The sequence below is a fragment of the Euprymna scolopes genome, chromosome 13, assembly GCF_053919585.1.
Source record: "Euprymna scolopes isolate OS-2025 chromosome 13, ASM5391958v1, whole genome shotgun sequence".
NCBI lineage: Eukaryota > Metazoa > Mollusca > Cephalopoda > Sepiida > Sepiolidae > Euprymna > Euprymna scolopes.
The window spans coordinates 70,310,331-70,318,580 of record NC_136494.1 but is presented as its reverse complement, the minus strand read 5'-3'; positions in this window follow the sequence as shown (position 1 = coordinate 70,318,580).

Sequence of the window (8,250 nt, the reverse complement as noted above, 5' to 3'; positions counted from 1 at the left end):
TGACGTGACTTTTGTTTTGTTATACAGTAAGAAAACAGGATTATAAAATAAATAAAAAAAAATCGGACAGATTTTATACGTTGGACTTAAATAGGATAATAACTGACAAACAGAACTAGATAATTTTCATTAAAAATATTCCAAAAATAGTTACTCTTCAGACACCAAAATACATCGGCCATATATATATACATATATATATATATATACATACATATATATGTGTGTGTGCGTGTGTGTGCATGTGTGTGCGTGTGTGTGTGCGTGTGCGTGTGTGTGTGTGTGTGAATATATTCATAATCCCTATTTTAAGGGAAGAAGCAGTTTGGACTCACCTCGTTCATCCCCATTTTATTTTGTGTCTTTGTTTATTTATTTTTTCGATTCCCTTCGAATTGAGTTAATATCCTACTTTCGTATTTCTTATTTTTTATATAACATTTCTACAATTTTCTATTTTCACATTCATTTAATCTTTTAATGTTTTTTTTTCTATTTTTATTATTACTTTTTTCCTATATTTAACTTGTAGTTCTCACATTATTCTCTTTATAGCAATCTAGGTTAAATTTCTCACTTAGGTTATTTCAAACTTAAATTCTGATTTAGTCTATTTTTAATCCACTATAATCTGTTCATGTCAGTATTTTGGAAGTAATTAATATTCGATTAATTCTTTGTGCTATTGAAATGTTTCAGATGTTAGTTTAGTACCAATAATAATTATTAATGTTATATTTAGTTCTATTTCCATATTTAAGTCATAATTAGTTTATTATCTGTATGTTAAGTGAACGACCTACTACTATATTTATTGCGTAAATTCGTCATATTAAATTTTAAATTCTCTTACTACACTTGCATTTCACTCATAATATATTATTATAATTCTTATGTAGATGTTATTTTAATCAGGTCTTAGGTGTGGAAATAAGAATCAAATTTTGATGTAGACAGCTTTGTATAACATCAAACTTTTTGTCTAAAATTTCTTCTTTAGAAATTCACTTTGTGGTATGAACTCAAGTAAGCATAAATTTTATCTTTTTGATTTACTAGGTTTATATTTTCTAGCTTTATCTACTATTGACCATTTTAATTTAAATTCTATTTTATTCTTACGTAGTTCCCTAACACAATATCTTAAGGCAGCCGTGTTTCTCTTCTTAATTCTAATATTTAATATTGTTCTATCCTTATTTCTTTTCATCGTCATTCCAACTTAGTTCCTTCCTTGTCCAATGGTAAATGATGCAATATAGTTTCAGCGTTTGTCCTTAAAATTACACTCAGTTCTCCCTAGTTAAATGCTGTTACTATTATCCACTTTACCTTCACATTTTATACAATTTCAGCAGTAACATTGTTTCTCAATATTTAATTCTCTTATTCAATCCTACTAGTTTGAAAATTTCACCATTATTCAATCCCTCTAGTTTGTAAATTTCACCATTATTTGAACTTATAGTTTTATTTAAATTTGCAACGGTTGCGAATGAAAGTTTAACCGTGTTCTTACTAGTCATTTTACTTAACTTATTGTCTGGGGGAAGATATTATCAATTATTTTGTAAAATTCTTTTGAGATATAATTTTGTATATGTTCAGTAAAAGGTGGATTAAACTAGACTTGCTTTTTGTGTGTATTTCTCTTCTTCATAACTGCATCATTACTATTATATGCTTGTTTATCTTTTTTAATTTCATTCTTTTTATTCATATCTTTATTTTATACCAACTTTTATTTTTTTACATTTCTTTTTCTCTCTAGGTATTGATATTGTGTTGTTTATCCTACTATCTTTATTATTCACCTCCTTTATTTATTTGATTTTTCCTTGATATCCTGATCTAGTTAATGCTTCATTGTATTCATCCTTATTTTTATCGAATATATTCTCATTTTGTAATATCCTAGATATTCTTTTGGATATACTGAGGATCATTGCTTTTTAGGATGATTAGATTTATAGTCTATATAGAATAGTGTTTGGTTCGATTTGTGATATTGTTCGTAAGTATTATTGTTAAGGTTTAGGGTTATATATAAAAATCAATTTTTTTACAATTATAGTCTAATGTTATTTCTAACTAAAGTTCTATTAAACAATAGCTTAATTTTCTTTCTAGTTTTTTCTATTATTCGACCGTTTGAATTAACTAAAACTAAAACATCATTTCTATATAACCCTCAATTGAAGCTTGGTATTTTTTATTCATCTCCTTTAGTATGTACAGACCTAGTAAATCGTTCTTTCTGCAGAGTCTGGGAATCCATCGTAACATCAAAGTGGTTTTCTCTATCCTTTCTTGTCCATAATACATTATCGTATTTTATTAAAGTTTTTCTCGCTAGTTATATAATTTCTATTTTTAATCTAGTTATATCCGTCTCATTTTCTGTTAATTTTATTGCTTTTTCAAAGAGTTCAGGAGTTATAGATGGATAATATGAGTCAATATCAAATATAATGAATTTGTTGTTTACGTATTTAGGTGTTTTACGGAACCAATTTATCACCTAACCAGAAGAAATTCAAAGTTTATGTTGCATTTTAGATTTTAAAGTAGGTATACTCCTGCCCAATATCTTTTTTTCTAATGTTAACTGAATCACAAACACATGGTGCAGTTAATATTATTTTGGGTTTATTTTTAAGGTTTATGATTTTTCAAAAAAAAACATGGATTAAGTGGTCTACTTTATCCTGAATATTCACTTTTTCACATCTCCTTAATGCTAATAAATTAATGTGATAAAGATATTATTCCGTTGTCTTTTCATAATTTTTATTTATTTCAATCAAAATGAGTTTATTATACGCTTCAAAGTTCATACTGTATATGTTCCTTGTCTTATCTACCGGAACCATTATGTTAGGATTGTCCAGTATTTTTTGTATACCTTTTAAATACCTTTTTAATACTTATTATTTTAGGATTCATGTAATTTTTGCTTTTTTAAACCTTTACACTCCTCAAAGTTCAATATATCTCTTTCGAAGTTTTCCAATGAGTGTCCCTGTAGTGGGCATATTCTTGTTTTAATTTTGTATATTTTGCAATAATTTTTTTGTCTGTAAAATTTCCATTTGTATTCTTTTTCTGTTATTCTTTTATTTTTTTCCTTTTCATTTTTAGTGTTGTAGTAGTAAACCATACATCTGATTCCTTTTGAAAACTCATTCACTGCATGGATCATATTCATCATATATACTTTATGTCTTGGTATTGCATTGTTCTTTGGAGAAAATGTGATTTCTTCCTTTAAGAATATTTTGTGTTTATTAGTACCAGCTTACTTTAATTAATGTTACCAAATATTTTTTTATATATTACTAGCAGTTCAGCCCGGCTTTGCCCGGTCCTATGTATTGTTCATAACTTGCTCTACGTGTGAATAAACTTCATGTAAGATTTCAAATGTTCAAACCAAAAATTGTCTGAGTAACTTCGTAGAGGCCGCAGAGGTAATTTTGTTTTGACCCTAATTTTGCCCCCCCTAACATTTACTATTTTGGTCTCAAATCAAAATATAAGGTTTTACACATGTTCAAGATACGTACATCTAAGATTCCAAGTGTTTAGACCCTAAATTGGCAGAGAAATTTGGTAAAATCTACAAAGGTCAACTCTTTCAACTTTGATCTTTTGGTAGCCAAATTTTCGCCCCATAACTGATTAAAATGCTCGCCGCGTGTCTGAATACCCGTTGTGTATAAATTTCAAATGTTTAGACCCAAAATTGGCTGAGTAGTTTGCTAGACACCACAAAAGTCAAATCTTTTGAACTTTGACCCCTTGACAGCTCAATTTTTTTTATCCAAACCGATTAAAAAGTTTGTCTTATTTCTGAATACCCTTTATACAAAATTTCAGATGTTTAGACCAGAAATTGGCTAAGTAATTTGGCAGAGACCGCAGAGGTCAATTTTTTAAAACTTTGACCCCAATTTTGAACCATTACCATTTATTTATGTGGGCTCCAATAAAATTTGAAAGTTTGATCCATGTCCAACTTACCTACATGTAAAATTTCAAGTGTTTAAACTTAAAGTTTACGGAGGAGTTTGGTACAGTTTACAAAGGTCAAATCGTTGAACTTTGATCCCTTGATAGCCAAATTTCTGTCCGAAAACACATTAAAATATTTTTCCAAATCTTAATGCCCTTATGTCAAATCTCGAGTCTCTAGAACGAAAATTGACAGAGTAGTTTTGTAGGGAAATATACAACCACACACACGCACACACAGACGCACATTTTCACTTTTATAGATAAATAGATAGATAATCTGTTAATGTTTATATACCAACAAAATCATACACACACACACACACATATATACGTATATATATATATATCCATCGGGAGGTAGAAATTTCCAGATTGGTATCTGAAGGCGCGTTTAACCCACTGGGGGAGATGAAGGTATAGATCTGTGAGAAAGACCACTTTGATGTAAAAACTAGAAGGCTACGTCTGCTCTATCTTGAAGCAGCCATTGCACCGACTGAGATTTAGCAATTGTATCAAAAAATATGGTTGGTTTTACACAAAGACTTCACAACTATAAACAAATCATCTGTGTTGTTTTCCGAACAACTTAGCTGTTATGACGGACCTCATGCGTCGAAATCGACTTAGAGTAGCCATCATGTATGTATATATATATATATATATATATATATATATATATATATATAATATGCATGAAAAATATTTCTTATTACCGGCCATACGTGTCATGTTCACATTTTTATAACTGAAATGTTATTTTATTTTCTGTATATATTCATAAATCTGCAAACGCACACACACACACACACACACACACACACACACACACATATATATATATATATATATATATGTATAATTTTTATAAAAAAATATCTATTATTATTAGGTTGGTGCAAAAATAATGTCGATTTTTTGGCGCTCAACTTTTAAAGATCATAACTCTTTTCATAATGTTCATAATAACCTTTATTAATCTAAATAAGAACCATTAGAATCGACATATTTTGCCAACGGGAAACTAGTTTATTTATCACATTAGTATAGAAATCCGGAGTTCTAGAAGCGATGAAGTCATTGAATGCCGAATAGGCTTCATCTCGGCTTTTGAAGCATTTTTCTCGCAAAAAGTTTTCGAGATGCTTGAAAAGGTGATAATCAGTGGTGTAGAGGTCCAGTGAAAATGGCCGATGAAGCAGAGTGTAGAAGTCCAAATCCTTCAGCTTCTGAAGGGTCAGTTCAGCAACATGCGGATGACTGTTGTCTTGGAGGAGAATTGGGCTCTTCATATTGATCAATCTCGGGCATATACGTTGGAGCTTCTGATTTCGTCAATTTGTCGACAGTATTTCTCCGCCGTAATCGTTTCGCCCGGATTCAAGAGACTGTGATGGATGAGACCGGATGCATACCACAAAACAGTCTGCATTTTGGTGTCATTTCGGCTTCGGATAATGTTGTGGATCTTCTCCGGCATCTAACCACTGTGCCGAACGTCGCCAGTTGTCATAGACGAATAACAATCCGCTCGAGAAATGGGTCGTTTTTGTTGCGCAGAAAGAGCGTAGAAGACACTTCAAAACAACATTTTTTATAATTGGTCAATTAATGCGGCACCAATTTATCCAACTTTTTGACTTCCCTATGTGCTTTAAATACCAAACGACTGTTGAGTGGTTGACCTCAAGTTCAACAGCAACGTGTGGTTTTGCGAGGATCGGCTTCAATTACGGCTTTCAAATGCTCGTTATCAACCACAGTCGGCCTGCCGCGACCGTCTTCATCTTCGAGGCTCTCGTCACTATTGCGAAATTCCTTGAACCACCGTTGTGCCGCACGTTCGTTAGTGGTTCCTAGGCCAAATGCATCATTGATACCAGGAGCTGTTTCGGCAGCTTTTCTGCCTATTTTGAACTGGAACAAGAAAATCGTATGGATTCGATTTTTGTCCATGCTCTCGAAAACCTGCAAAAAAAAAAAAATAGAGATTGAGAACGGTAACGAATAACACGATTCGATAAAATGACAAACGTGCTTCAAAATTATATATAACATAGCAATATATATCAATTGATTAATTCAGAAATCATATATAAAAGTAACATATGTGAGAAAACGATATTGTGTTTGTACCAACCTAATAAACGGCCATACACGTAATGTTCACTAAGAATCACTAGTGTCTGTCTAATAGCTGTGCAGTCGGGCGAACGATTTGAACCCTGGACCAGAGTTACTATAACTGAATTCCAAATTAACATAATTATTCATTATGCCAATATAACATGCATATTAAATGTAAGAAAGTGTTTGATCTGCTAATATATATATATATATATATATATATATATATAGAGAGAGAGAGAGAGAGAGAGAGAGAGAGTTTTTTATGTCTAAGCTTTTTATTTATGTGTAAGATTTTATTTATTTTATTTTTATTGATGTCTAAGATTTTATTTATAATTTTTATTAAGTTTAAGTAATGTTCATTGGTGTAAGTTTAGTTTTTATTTATTAATTTTTTAATTATGCCCAATAATTTTATTTATTATTTTTATTCAAGTCTAACATTTATTTATTTTTATGTCCGTTTATTCATATCTTTTTTTTTTCATGTCTAACATGTTTTTTTTATTTTTATTTACGTCTAAGATTTCCCTCATTCATTTTCTTCACGTTTAAAATTTTATTTATTATTTTTTTATTCATGCCTAACATTTTTTTATTGTTTTTATTCATTATTTTTATTCATTATTTTTATTCATATCTAAATTTTTATTTATTTTTATTGCCTTTACGTTTTCATTGATTATTTGGATTACTTTATAATTTATTTCACTATTTTTCTTATTTATTTGTAAGTTATTAGTCACTCTTTTACATTATTTTCAAATATTTTATTTATTTTCGTTTGTTCCTAAGCTTTCATTCATTATTCCTTGTTCTTTTCCTAAATTTTATGGCATTACTCATTTGCATTTTTTTTTTCATGATTTCTATTTTATGTTTTAATTTTTCGTTTATATTTTTCGCTTTGTTTCTCATATTTCTTTCACTGTTAATTTTTCATTCATTCCAAAATATGAATCCATTTTTTTCCATTTTTTCCCCAACTATTCATTCATTATTTTTTTTCTTTCTGTCGAAGTTCTCTCCTTTTCTGCTCTCCTGTCCTGTTTAAACGGAAATGACATCTATTTCCGTTGTGTACTCCATCGTAGACGGATGAGGTAGACGTGGAAATGCCAAATATGCACGGCCAGACGATCCGTCTGTCTGTGCGTCGTTCAACTTATGTGTATGTCAAGAAGCGGGAAGTGTAAGAATACGTGAAACGGAAAACTAAATACACACATGCATACTAATCTATACACACATATTATATATATATATATATATATATATATATATATATATATATATATATATATATATATATAGTTAGTTAGTTAGTTATAAAATATATATGGCGATTAAGCTACACTGAATATTCCGCGTTTCATCCATTTTAGGATTCTTCAGGCTTATGCGCGAATATATATATATATATATATATATATATATATATATATTGTTTTTAAAATATATATGCCACTCCCCACATGGAGGTACCAAATTGGTTAAAGGGAAAATTATCCCCAACTCGCATTTAGGTAATAAAATAACTGAATTCATTCAAAATGTATCGCATATATATATATATATATATATATATATATATATATATATATATAAACTAGCAGCTCCGTGTAGCGTTGCCCAGTCTTAAAATATGCTTAAATATGATATTCAATTGAGGCAGATTTCGTAATTATTAATATAAAATCAATTATTTCATATTGCATTGTACCCAATATGTAATGGTGATTTCAGAAGTAAAATAAATATGATGTGAATGCCACCAGCTGAAACCGAAATAAAATATTAATAAAACATAGTTTAAAGATTAAAATTATGTATACAAGAAAAGTAAAGACTAAAGGTTATTTGTACTCAATCGTGGAAAGGAGTGTGGATTTTATTAAATACAACAAGCTGATTTCCGTGACACAAATGTTCTTGGTGGACAATATGCATTGAATTAAGCATTTTGGTAAGTATATCGAAACTACCATTACTGATAATGCAAACCGTTTCGCTAACACAAATTTTACTAGTGTAGCAGTCGAATTGTCTCCAACTGCCAACGTGAAAAAAAGGTGGCACTATACATCTAAAATAATGTGTGAT